The 14,288-nt window shown below is 37.7% G+C and overlaps 1 protein-coding gene across 1 annotated transcript in view; it reads left to right on the forward strand.

The window, feature by feature from the left end:
* LOC124167946 (vasopressin V2 receptor-like) overlaps positions 1 to 14,288 on the forward strand; it is a 159,105-nt gene that overhangs the window by 1,149 nt on the left and 143,668 nt on the right. The window lies entirely within an intron of this gene.

Consider the following 14,288-nt stretch of genomic DNA (forward strand, 5'->3'; position numbering starts at 1 on the left):
GTATCTCAAAATTGCAAATTCTACCACGGTATTTTCTCAGGTGTAAAATTTGAATGTTGAGAGACATTAAAATGTTGATCAATTTCTATTCTTCAAACCCTGGATATTTTAAGGTGCCAACGAAAGTTTTTGACGAGTAATTCGTCGCGAAAAAAATACAAAATATGATCAGTCAACAGGATGTGATGTGTCCGCTTCAAGCCTACGTCTTCAGTAAATTAAGCTGGCGTAGCTTGGCTTAATGCGAACAATCAATGAAAACATAAACCGCAAACCAATCGTGAAGTCGATGGTTGACGTCTTCCGACAGTTAATCTGTCTCCTGATGGACAAAGCTCTCTTTCTTTCCACACCGATATGTGCAGTGGTTAATTTCTGAGGGAATTTGAATTTATCTCAACTAATGACTACCCTAAGACAAGTTATGCCATTTTAAGTTGTTGAGAACCAACGGTCGCACTTATTGAGTTTCCTCGTCCACAGTTTCACCGAGATAAGCCACGATAAATACCGCTCGACGGGACATGTTTTTTTTACTTATTATATACAACCTCGATATCTTCAGGGTGGGTAGAGTAGACCTTTTTCAACATTTACCTTATCTAGAGTAATTATACTGTCTCGAAAATTCTAAGGTAAATTTTTCTAATTTTTTTGTGAAGAATTTAGGGATTTCGAAATATGTCTACAATCTGCAAAAACCTTAAGAATTTCAAGATTACAACCTGAATTTTTAATTGCTTTTTTTTCCCCGAGAAATAGAACGATCGAGGTGTAATGTTGCGTCGTATTGATTTTGAAATTTTATTTCATGCAATTTAACATGTTCAATAACCTAAATTAAAATCTGTCTGCGAATGAATAGCATTTATGATATAACTATCGCCTCTTTATTCAGTTAAGTTTTAGTTTTACGGCAATTTTGGTCACAAAATGTGATCATTAAGGTCAACAGCCAACGTTTCATCATGTTTATGAACAGTCTTCAGGGCTATAAGTTAACTTAAATAAACACCAAAACAATATTATAAAATTTCGTTTGAAGAGTTGTTTATTTATTGCTTCAAATATAAAGTTGGTTTGGATAAGTGAGGGTAGAGCTCATCCTGGACTAAGCCGCAGGCGCGTGGTTGTTTGAAATTTAGGGCGAAGATGAAAGTAACTATGAGCCCTAGGACTTTGCACCAACCTTGCACCGCGAGGAGCTTTGTTTTGGATGTCCAAAGGTTCTAAACACCACGCCCTGAACCACTCTTACCTGCTGATAGGCCTTCATCGATTGAAGCTATTCTCATGGTAGTTTTATATCTCCTTTTTTCACTGTAAAAAGTCGCTATCATCTAAGGATTTAATGGCATTTCTACATTCTAATTTATTACATGTTTTATTACCAAGAAACTTGGAAAATTCCCTCGGTTGAGACGTAGTTCATAATGCTTTTAGCCAAAGAAATTTTCAAGAGAATTAAACGTGATTTCAACATTCTCATTCCATTATGCAAGCATTTTTGCCACTTTTACGGTTGTGCAAAGTCTTCGTTATTTGCGCTACGTCTCAACCGAGGTTATTTTCCAAGTTTTATGGTAAAAAATATGTAATAAATTAGATTGGAGAAATGGCATTAAATCCTTAAGTGATAGTCGTCTTTTTTATTTAATAATAATGTTGTCTTTATTTTAAAAAGAGAATTTTTTGACTATATATTTTGTGACTCTCTTACAATCAACTTGTTTGACAATCACAAACATCCATGCCCTGAATGGTGGTCAAACCATCCAGGCGGGATTCGAACCCGCGACCTTTAGGTTTGCAGTCGGGAACTTTATCACGGCACCACCCAGGCCCTTTTACAATGAAAAAAGAGATATCAAACTAACATGAGAATAGCTTCAATCGATGAAGGCCTATTAACAGGTAAAAGTGGTTCGCGGCGTGGTGGTTAGAACCTTTGGACATCCAAAACAAAGATCCTCGCGGTGCAAAGTAGGTGCAAAGTCTCATAAGGGCTCATAGTAATGCAGTATCCGGTGGACAACTTTGGTCTCTTCAGTGGGAAGGATGCTTGCTTGTGAAGAAGGATTTGTTTCTTTCCTGGCGAATGGTGGCTGTTAATATCTACATCTACATAATGCCCTACGAGCCACCTCTAGGGTGTTTGGCAGAGGGTGACAAATCACCAGCAGCATGAAATAGGACCGCTACATGCACACCGCACGGTCCTAGAAATATTGCGCATACAAGCAAAATATACATGCTTATTCATAAAAAAACTTGCTAATGGTAAGTAATTCCTAGAGCAAAAACATGCAAGGTTAGTACTACGACAAAAACATGCAATGAGTGATCCTAGCGAGCGACGCCATTAATCCTATCAATTGAGACAACGTTGCCATCCTTAATAGTACGAGGGAATAATGACATTTTAAATCTCTCTGTTTTGCAGCATATTTCTATTATTTTATTCTCATGATCACGTCTACTATAGTACGATGGTAAACGAAGGATGTGATTCACGTCGTCTGAGAAAATATCTTCTTCGAATTTCCTAAGTAAGTTGAGCCTATACTTCGATCTACGCTCCTGTAAAGATCCCCATCCTAACTCGTGTAACATACTGGAAACGCTGCACTTTTGCAAAATCTTTCCCATTAACCAGCCCTGAGGACAATGAAAAAGTGTTTCATTGCAAGTCAACAGAAATGGAGTGCCTAACCGGTGGGAAGCCCGAGAGAAAATCACAGCTTAACTTGCTTGTGTTGCTTTCGTTGTATTTAGGGCGCGAATAGCGAGGACTATTATTTTGGATCTCAATTAGCCGAATTTAAGCTCACCCGAATGGTCGTGGGAATCAGCGAAATTAGAAAGGGCTACTCAAGGTGTTGGGAGTGTAGTGTCCAGTGCATAGGATGCTTGGCTATTTGTCGAAGGGTTCTGCATTAAAACTCTGGATGTAGCATTCGCCCTCTCCCTAGCATACATCATCGAAGTGCTAGGTCGTCCCGGGAAAGGAACTGGCCCAACTGCCCTGAATGTACCTTTATCGTGAATCTATCTTAGATAAACTCGGATGGGAATCTCTGTCAGAACGTAGAATTAAAAATAGACTAAACCTATTATGTAAATTCAAGAGCAGTGCATTTCCGGACGAAGTTAGCCGTATCTTACGAACGCCAGCATACTACGGTAGATCAAATCATATAAATAAAATAAGAGAAATAGACTGTAGAACAGATAGATTCGGAATGTTGTTTGTTCCACGACCAATAAGAGAGACTATGACGGCAGCGTTAGAACTCACAAATACATTTGATGACTTGTATTGTAGCCTACTAACTTATGTATACCTTAATGAATGTTTCTGAATTTTCTCATTATTTCTGACAGCATATTTTGTGTGTTCTAGCTTTATTACTGGATTACTATAATGAGTAGTTTTCAATTTTTGCCTTTGCATGAATATTATAGTATAATTTGCGTAACGTTTTTTGGACCGTGTGGTGTGCATGTGGGAATACTATTGCATGCTGTATGCTGATGATTGATCACCTCCTGCCAAACACCCTAGAGGTGGCTCGGAGGGTATTATGTAGGTGTGGATGTAGACTATTGATAGTAGTAGATATTGAAGTAGTGATATCCACAACCTGTAGTTTAGCCCGAGGTGATCTCTACCCTCATCTACCCGATTTAACCATCGGATTGCGTATCTGAGATTGTAAACAGTCGTGATAGTAGATTTTTTTCACTCAAAAACAGTTTAGGAAGAGAAACGCTTGGAAAATTTACGGGGACTAATATTTTCTCCAGTCATCTTGTAGAATTATTATTTATTTGATAATTGTTTTTTTGAGTTGGTAATTTTGCAGCTTACCCTGAATTTGCGAGTTCAAAGGCCGTTTTACACGGGGCACTTGCTTGCACAATCTGAAAAGTGTACGAAGGCGCAGTCATAATTGCGTCGTGTAAAGCGATGAATTGCTAGAACGCATACTAGAATGCAGGACGTGAGATGGTGAAGCCCATGTTCTAATTTCGTTCGTGCATTCGTGCAATTCTAAGGCATACTGATAAAGGAATGCAGTTCTAACCTCCGCAATTACGTGTCCCGTGTGAAATGACCTCAGCACACTTGTTTCATGGCCCGAGATGAGCTCTACATTCCTCTATCCCAAGTAACCCTATTTGAATCAACGTGTGAGAGTTATTGAAATTTTGTTACCTCCAGTTCATTCCTACAGGTTAGTTTACTTGATTCAACTCCAAATATGAGCGTATTCACACATTTTATTACACAGTACATGCAATATATAACCAAGGCTTAGGATAATTAATTAATCGTAGCGGGCGTAACTTGGTGGAAATCCATAATCGCAGGAATAGAAGGATCAACAACTCTGCTATTTCCCCATAGTAATTTATTAACACCCAAGGGTGTTAACAAGGCTTAGGAGATATCAAGAGGAGGATCTTTTGATGTTCGTCAGTCTTTTTAATCGTTTTTTTTCACCGAATTGAACTACGCCCAGGTTTGGTCGTATTGAAATGCGACATTGTTGATCTAGTGATCTAATTTTTTGGTCGAAGGATTAGTATTTGTTCATATTTCACATCTGTTACAAGGAATGCCTCCAGTATTACTCTATACTCGTTGAAGGTAATAAGAATAATTCTGTATTTTATTATGAACCATTTTAAAATATTTCCCTACTGTAGGTGTTCATGGATCTGCCATTTTATAAAGCTGTTGTATCAGTTTATTATAATGTTTTGAGTCGCTCCCGTAGTTCATTGTGCCCGGATAAAATTGAACAAGATATTTTTCACGTTCGAATTATTGGGTTTTTGCGTTAATTATAGCAATTTTTCACTTCAATCGATACAATTTTCTCTACATCTCCGCGCGTATGTATATTGTATGTACAATGGGAATGTAGAATATATATTTTTTCAACGTGAGAAATATTTTCTTAAGCATGCGTAGGTACTGCCTTTCAAAGCGTTTGCAATAGCGGACCAAGTATATAATGGATTTTAATATGTAAATAAATATTTGTTTTGCTTGGATAACGCTGGTTTCCCTTTGTTTCCATAGTATGGAAGACCTCGGTACGCTTCTGTCATAGTGATAGGCAGCACTTTACTATTATAGTGTCGAAATGGTCATGTTAGGACAGGGTATTTGGCAACTTAGTGTGCCACTCATGCCTCAAATTGAACGTATCGCTCGTCAGAAATAGGAATATAAATGAGCATAAGGTAATCGAATAACATTCTAAAGGAAACGTGGTTGCTATGGCTGTCGCGTTCACTTGTCCGATGACAAATGAGCTTTTACATATCGTAGTTGGTTTCTTATCTCCTCATGAAAACAACTTCTTTTTAGAATGTAAGAAATAATCAGTAAAAGTATGTTTATTTAATACAAATGCAATTGGAAATTGTGGAATCATTTTTTTCCACAATACAGCAATGAGAATGCTCATTTTTTGAGTTAACAGCTTTTCCGGCTATTTGACCCGACTTTGGCGCCATTTTCATGCAACAAACGAGATTTGACCTCAATTACAGAATTTATTTCCTAGTACCTGAAAACTTAGTCCCTTAATTTCATTTTTATCTCAAATGTCGAAGAATAAAGAACTTTAGATAAATATCTATGTTTTCCAGCGCAAATAAACATTTTTGGTTAGCTTTGGCGAGTATCTATATGGATAATATATAATTTTTGATGTTCCAACGCAATTTCCTGGAAATATAGGACGAGAATCCTAACTTTAATGGCCATCAGCCGATGAAGTCAAGTTGGAAGAGAATATTTGGACATTTTCATGAAAAGAAACGTATATCGTTTCTCGCAACAAACCTCCTCGTTTGGGAAAATCTGATACTGTCATGACCAAAAATGTCGATTACCATCCTTCGTTTTAAAACTGAATGCGCCATTGAATTTATGAAATGCCTCATCGCCTTCTTTAAGCTTTGCAGGCCTACCTACGCAACGGGAGCGTACTGTAGGTACGTACGGAGTGGGAGCATTCTAAGAACCTTTACTGGAGATGGAGAAGTGATTGCTATCACCAGCATAATATATATGCCGCTTTCGTAATCCAGTCATTCTTTAGAATAATGTTGCGGAAGTGGCCGCTCTTGCTACTTTGTTGTCGAACACATGTCACGTTTGTTTAGAGCTATGAGTCTGGTTAATATCTGCTTATGGACATTACCCAGGTGGCCACTTTGGGCACGTGACTCGTCGTAGTTACCACACCAGTTGTGATAGGTAATGCAGTAGGGAGGAAATCTAACGGTTGGGGGCGGGTTAGATAGTTTTCTCATCAATACCAGTAACCGTGCCTCTAGGCATCTGATCTCTTAGCATTCAGATCTTACCATTAATAGGGATATAGGAAAAAATTGGACGTAATGGATCACTCGAGATTTCTTCACATATTCTGCCGTCCTTAACCGTGTACTTGATTCTCGAAGAAAAAAATAATTTTGATTTCAAATTATAATTTTTCTTCGAAGCTGTTTTTATTTAGAATTTGATTTTATTGGTAGTGTTAGATTTACGAGAGCATGCATGATGAAACTTGGGTTAGGAGAGAAAGGAATAAAAGTTTTATAGAAGATAACAATGAATTGGGGACAAATTATATTCCGTTAAAACGTAGAAACAGTTTGATTTCCGAAGACACCTGTCATTGAAATTTAGTGGTTGAATTGGGAAATCAGACCCTATTCCTAAATTTCTATGAGTTTTGAAGAGACGCTATGTAATAAAACCATAATTACTAATTTTTATAAACGATTTTAATTTTTCCCGGTGAATACTATTAATGAATTCTTCTCGGGTCTCAGCCAGGTTAATTTTTTATTAAAATAATAAATTAATTTTTTTTTGTGGAACTGGACTTCCGTAGAGTAACACTGCCTTCAAGATGGGAGACAAGTCGTCTCTCGAAACGTCGGCTTATATAAAAGCATTAACCTGGTTGAGAACCCGAGAAGAATTCATCAATAATTTTTATATTTCGTAAGGGATTCGAAAGGTAAAAATTTGACATCAAAACCGTCAGAATTTTCAAATACTACCAACGAAAGTGGAACATTTCAGAAAAATCGACGTTATCTCCTCGATTCTTCAGATGCGAAACTCTCCATTCCATCCTGGAAAAAAATTCGTTTGAGTGAATGTTTTGAATAAAGTTTTGGGCGCATAATGTGTAACCTTCACGCTGCTCAGTTTTGGTGGAAGCCGCAGATAAAAAGTATGATTTTCGAGTCCTCGACCACGAAGCACCCTTTATCTTCTCCTACTACTTTTTCTCTCTCTCCGTAACTATCTCCTCAGAGCTCTTTATACATGTGGTGAAGTAAAAGATTTGGAGAATGCTTCTCTACAGAAGTGAGGCATGGAGAATGATAGCCGCGGAGATATCAAGGGCTGAGACCTTCAAAATGTACAGAAGAATGATGAGGATCTAATGGATCGACCGAGTAAGTAATAAGGAAGTCCTAAGAAGAGTAGGAGAGAAGAGAAGCCTCCTGAAAACCTTAATAAGAAGACCTTAAAGGCCACATTTTGAGACATGATGGCCTGATGAAGACAATCATCGATGGACAAATGAATAGCAAGAACCGAAAAGGAAGACCTCGAACAAAATTTATGGAATAGGTAAAGAAGATGTGAAAGAGAAGTCATACGCAGGTGTGAAAAGATTAGCTGATGGGAGGTTTGAGTGGAGAGCTGCGTCAAACCAATCTTTGGATCGATGATTGGCTACTTTCAGGTTCTCTCCCGCGTGTGTTCATCTCGGGCGACGACATGTTTCGCAAACGTTGCAGTTTGCTTCTTCAGGTATCACCAACTGCATCCTACACTACGGACAATTGTAGGATGCAGTTGGTGATACCTGAAGAAGCAGACTGCAACGTTTGCGACACATGTAGTAGCCCGAGATGAACAGACGCGGGAGAGAACCAGAAAGCAGCCAATCATCGACACCACTCCGCGGAAGCCTTCTTTCCATCATCAATCTTAGTATCGTTGACCAGATCAGTAATGATGTGACAGAGAAGACATACGTCGGTGTGAAAAGATTGGCTGATGGGAGAATTGAGTGGAGAGCTGCGTCAATCCAATCTTAGGATCGGTGAAGGTAGATCTGAGGTTTTCCAGGCGTATGATGATGTTGAAGTTGTTTCGGGTTTCCCACCGGATGAGGTTCTCCATCTCTGCCGACGTTTCGATGGCCGTGTCGTCCATCGTCATCAGGGCTTGTCTTCGAACAACTCCAGGAAACCAGTGCTTAAATACATCAGAGAGGCCCGGGAAAAAAGGCGGGAAAAGGCGGACCAATCACAAGTCACCTGACCAGGAGCCCATACCCATACCATACTATATACGTCGGATCACTCAACTCGAAGACAAGCCCTGATGACGATGGACGACACGGCCATCGAAACGTCGGCAGAGATGGAGAACCTCATCCGGTGGGAAACCCGAAACAACTTCAACATCTTAGGATCGGTGATTGGCTGCTTTCAGGATCTCTCCCCCGCCTGGTCTCCCTCCTGCAGTGATGATATTGAGCCCGATACTATTGAACGTATCGAAACAACTGTCCGTTCCAGTAGCGAAATGATCAAAAGATGAAAAAATCAAAGTGATTCTTGTATGAGGTATCATACACACTGCTCCATTCACTCTTAACCTCAACCTCACGCACGATAATCTTATGAGACAAAAAAGCTGAGTGAAAGGGAAACGTTTTCATCAAAAAAGTTCCCCAAGCATTGATATTGAGTTGGTTTTACACCGCCAAGTCCATAGTTTTCTATTAGCTTGCGAAGCTGGCCTCGGTGGTGGCAAGTGAAGTGCCTTTGCCTCGTAAGTCGAAGGTCGTGGGTTAGAACCCCGCCTGACTTGGTTCTGCAAATCACAGCTTGGATGTATTCAAGTAGATTGAGTTGAATGAAAGAGTGGACAGAATATTTTCAATTCCGATTGAATTGAAGACTATATTGCCGCGATAGTCTTCCGGAACTTTGAATAAAATCAAATCATATAGTTTGAACCAAGGTTTCCGCGGTGATTGTTTGACCTGTGAATTTTTCTTGGATTTTTATTCGCTTTAGTAACCTTGTAGCCCGATAAAAATACAGAGATAGTCAAATCATATTTTTCGCAAAATTTTGAAGATCCAACCATTGTATTTGCTAGCAGTCAACTCACCGACGCTAGACTTCATCTGGTTATAGGTCAAAAGTGTTGGTTTTGTTATTACCCTTATGATTTGGTCGGTGGTCGGTGCGATAATGATGAAGATAGGAAATTTCAGGATGATCCGGCAGTAAATAAATTTTTTAAATCGGTTATTTTGGCACAGGACCAAATTGTAATCATTAAAATGATTGAGTGAAAGTGTCTAGATAAGATGGAATTAATGTAGACCATAAAATGGAAATGGCATTATACGAAAAAATAGAGATTCAGCGTTATTAATATCAAAGAGTATGCAAGTAATAATCATCATTTTTTGATGTTCCTATCAGTGCGTTGGAATGGCTGATACAATTTTAATTAATCTCGTAGATGTGGCAGAAAATCTGATGCATCAAGATTTGATAAAAAATATTTCCTCTAACTGTAAAAAATTCGCAATCATAAAAGAATAAGTCACAAAGTTCTTCAAACTTTCAACCAAGCTGTAAAAATCCCTCTCCTTTATAACACATTGATAGGATCTTGCAAGTGAAATTTTAAGCTTTCTATGATATCAGAACAAACCTTAGAGTATGATTATTAGCAAACACTACTTGTTTTTGCCAAATTCCAGTAAGTTTTATAGTGATAAAGGTAGATGATATCGACGTCTCTATGGATTTGAAATAAAAATTTTTAAATATTACCCATTTTTCCTGTGTGTCATCACAAAGCTCAAACTAATAAAGCCTTGGCTTCAAATCATTAACTAAAACACCGTCCTTGGAAAGAGTGCTCAATAGGGATTACTCAGTTACTCATTTAAAATAAAATGAATTTTAATAGCATGTGAAACCAATTTTTAGATAAATGCCCTGGAGACAGCAATTTGGCTGGGAACTGCGGAATTTAAGTTCAAAGAGAAATACGACTTGGACTTGGATATGGTTGAGAGTTGACGCCCCATCGCCTTTATCAATGAAATAAATATTGGTGAATAAATACGAGGAGTTTTCCTTTCACTATTTGCGCATCCATCCTCTCTGTAGGCAACGCCATAAGAGATCAGTGTCACGCATACGAAATTTGCTATATTATTATAATTCCCACAAGAATCTCTATTCATGCACGCCTCCGCCTCTCATTTGTTCATTCAGACATGATCTCTTGTTTCTCAGACCCCTGATATAATTCATTCCAAGCCTCTTTCATCATATTAACCCACGGATTCCCTTACGTAGCTCTTTATCTCGCGGTATTCATTCGTCTTTCATGAATCTGCTTTTATTTTAACCTCTCATTCATATTCCCCTCGTTCCCAAAAGACCGGGAGACAGTGGCAGACTTTCGTGCAGGATTAGATGCGTATGACTTCGAAAGATATTGTTGTTGTTGTTCGGAATATAAGCTACAAAAAAGCCTTACAAAATATTTGGTTGTACAGGGACCTTCTTAAAATTTATGAGCAACAAAATTATTTTGTGACTGTGGAAAATTTTTACGAATAAAAGATTCCTGCAAATTAATTTTTCCTGAAAGAAGAGCACTTATATTTACGAGAAAATTATTTCTCTGAAATAAAGTCAGAAATCAGTTGTGAATTGTCAGTAACTGAAATACATTAATTCGCTGATTAAAATTTAACAACGGAAGGGGTTGCATTTGTGGAGATGGGTGAGTGAGAAGATCTCCACGTATATCGAATGCATTCATTATAGCTTATTAAGCAATGCCACCTTACACTGTCAGTAATATCAATAAATCATCAAGGCATCCTTGGCAACAATATAAAAGATCAATTTACAGTCGCCACACAGTGTTTTGTGATTACGATCCCGATGTGTAAGTAGCGTGGATAAAGCCATAGATGAAATTGCGAGGGGTCAAGAAACGTGTTTTAACGACATATTTAACAATGTGATTCGAACGTGAGCAGGTTCACGGAAAATGAGTATTTCACATCATTCTTTTAAAAAGAAAGGTTTCACGACCTTCTTACTTCATCTTTCACCTGCTCAGTTGATTTATAACTTCAGTCACTTATCGCTAATTTCTGTCATCATTTTAACAACATGTTCACACAGTCATGTCCATATCTTAACAACTTTTGTTTGTGTAGAATTAAGTCTCAATGTCATGTTATTTTACAAAATCCTGTTTTATTCTACTCTTTTTTAATAGCCAATTTGTATTTCTGTTAAGCAATTCTGTTGCATTACCATTTCTATTAAGACATTCTATTGCATTCGTATTTATATTCAGAAATTCTAATTAGAATGTATTTTATTTTTTATTTTATATTATACAATTTTATTCTTTATTTTTTATTAGTGGTGAGGGAATTTTTTCGCTGGAAGTGATACAATGTCATCGAAGGGTCGCAGCTGTTAGCATTAATGAAACGACGTAGATAATATTCCAACTCGATCCTTGCCGCAAGATCACGTTTTTTTCAGCTCTGATTCGCCATTCATGCCTGAATGAGTCCCTTCATAACGAAAATATTTTCTTGCGCATATTTGCATTATTTTTTTTGCTGCCATATGCTCGATATGGCCGAAGGAAAGCACCTCCTCTTACTCACTGTCATCATTCGTTACTCTACTTAGTTCTTAACAGTTCTCGCCTCTGTTAAGACACGACGTAAATGCAATTTACATGTTCATACGCAGTTAAAAGTTAATGCGCCACTCGCGAGCATTGCATCACGCTATCATCTGCTGAGATTTTCCACCGACCAGGATTATTAGTATCTTCTCTTCTTACCAACCTCAAAGAGATTTTTTTACATTGACACTGATGACATATATTTTTTGAAAAATGCCGTGACTGTCGTAGTAGCTTTGTGACTCAAATTGCTTTAGTTTAGAATGCGGATTTTTCCTGTGTTTTGAATTGATATAATAATTATTTATTGCCATTATCTAAAAAATTGTATTTTTTAAAATCCTAAATGAGAAAGTAGATATTAGAATTGGAAAATTGCGTAATATTTAATTCGATTACGGAGAATTTTTCGCTTAAGTTTTTTGTCCTGATGAAAAACCGCCTTGAATGATCGAGATACTTCGTATTGTTTCCATTCTACGAGTATTTTATTAAATCATTTCTACTTTTGGCCTTGATGATGTCCTTTGTAGAACAAAATTGGTCGTCTGCTCAAGACGAATTTGAGTGGAAATCACGTACGAAATGGATTTTTTAAAGCAGTCATGAATTTTATCCAAGTTGAGGCCCAAAGCATTCATTTAGTTTTTAAAGATAATATTTTATAATAGGGTAGTTTCCTTCATCAAAGAAAACGAAAGGCATTGATTGCGATTCGTTTCCTACCATTAGCGTATTCGTAATACACAAATTATTTTGTTTTAGAAATCCCAGTTCAGACGAATGCCAACGGTCAATTTTAACCTCATTTGAAAAAGGCCCGATTGGGTTCATGCGATGCCACTCCAGGTGACGTCACAGGGATCTAGATGCTACTCGAGTAGATAGGAGTTTTACATCGTCTGAGATTACCAATGCATGCATGAGGTACAAGGCTCAGGGAAAAACTCTTGATTTAACATTTAAAACACCTATTAAAACTGCCTAAGGTCGGAAAGTTTCCTTCGTTTAAGCCAAGCGCTACCTGCTAGCTGGGTACTCTGCTACCTGCTAACAGCCTGCGTCGCGTCGTAGCGGCGCTCAAAGCCTCGCCCCAAGGTCACCTCACACGGCGGCAGCAGGGACCAGAATGACGTCACATGGGCTTTTCCCAGAATTCATTCTCAGCCGTCGCGTTTTCGCGCGCTTGAAAATTTTCACTTTTCATTGAATCGCGAAAAATATATATCGTCATTTAAAAATTTAAGAGCGTGAAATGCGTACTCCAGGAGTAAATAACCTTTAGATTTCGGCAATAAAAAATAATAGGAAACCGCCCTATTGGATTGTTACGTATCTTGTCGGCGTAATTTTCAGTAATCATAATTGAATGGGTGAGAAGCTAAGGGGTTCAAGTGATTTCTTTTTCTATGCAGTGTTAGGTACAGAAATTAAGTATAGAAAACAAACGAGATCCATTAGATATTTAATAGATTTTCCACTCGATGTCAGCACAGAACAGAGACTCACGCGTATCCCTGGGAAACCAATTTTTTGTGCATTTCTTCTAACAATTAACTTTACCAAACTCTGGTGAGAAAAATATGTTTTTGTACCCCTTGGCTTCTAACCTCCTCAATTTTAGTTATAATATGAATTGATTCTACGCATTCATACATACTGCGCATTCATGTGTGATGGGCTTTACTGGTGATAATTAACCCCAAAGATAAACCCACACTTTTAAATAAAACCTAATTAAATTGTCAAATTGAAATGTAAATCGAACTCTCGACACTTTAAATGAAGATTGCTGAGCATAGAACACCCACGATCGTAAGCTGTTGTTGAATGTCAACTTATTTAGGCCCATTTATACTTCCCTGGTTAAAATAGTCGTTTAATTTTCAAATTTCTTCTTTGAGAGTTAATTGCTCGTGAATGTGCATTGGTTGAAGATACATGAGGCGTACTAAGATTGCTTGATGTTGTTATGGAAACTAATGTAAACCAAATCAACTAGCTGGTACGTGATGGGAAGATTTCAAGAGTTTCATTTCAGTATGAATGACTCATAGAGAAGGTCATGTACAAATTAAGGCAGAAATATTCCCAGCGGGTGCTGTGTTCGGCGTTTTGCTCATGCCTACTTTTTAATAGACTATAAATTCGTAAGATGGCTTATAAAACAAGCTAAGACTTCGAAAAGGTTAATGATTACATCCAAGGGCATCGAAAATATACTATTGATAATGGAAGTACTCGAGGTTTGACTATCTATAACGAGGTAGACTATCGGGAGAAAAATGGCGTACTTAATTCAAGCAGCCTACCATTTGTACATTCAAAAATATATTTTAAAACAAATAAATTAGCATTGTGTCTCTTAATTTTTTCATTTCGTTGCAATTTTAATTATGATGCGATTTAAAGAATACGTTGTGGACCCAGGATAGTTGGAAATGGAGGTCAAATTCTATAGTTTCTCCTTCTT

Source organism: Ischnura elegans, chromosome 11 (assembly GCF_921293095.1).
Source record: "Ischnura elegans chromosome 11, ioIscEleg1.1, whole genome shotgun sequence".
NCBI lineage: Eukaryota > Metazoa > Arthropoda > Insecta > Odonata > Coenagrionidae > Ischnura > Ischnura elegans.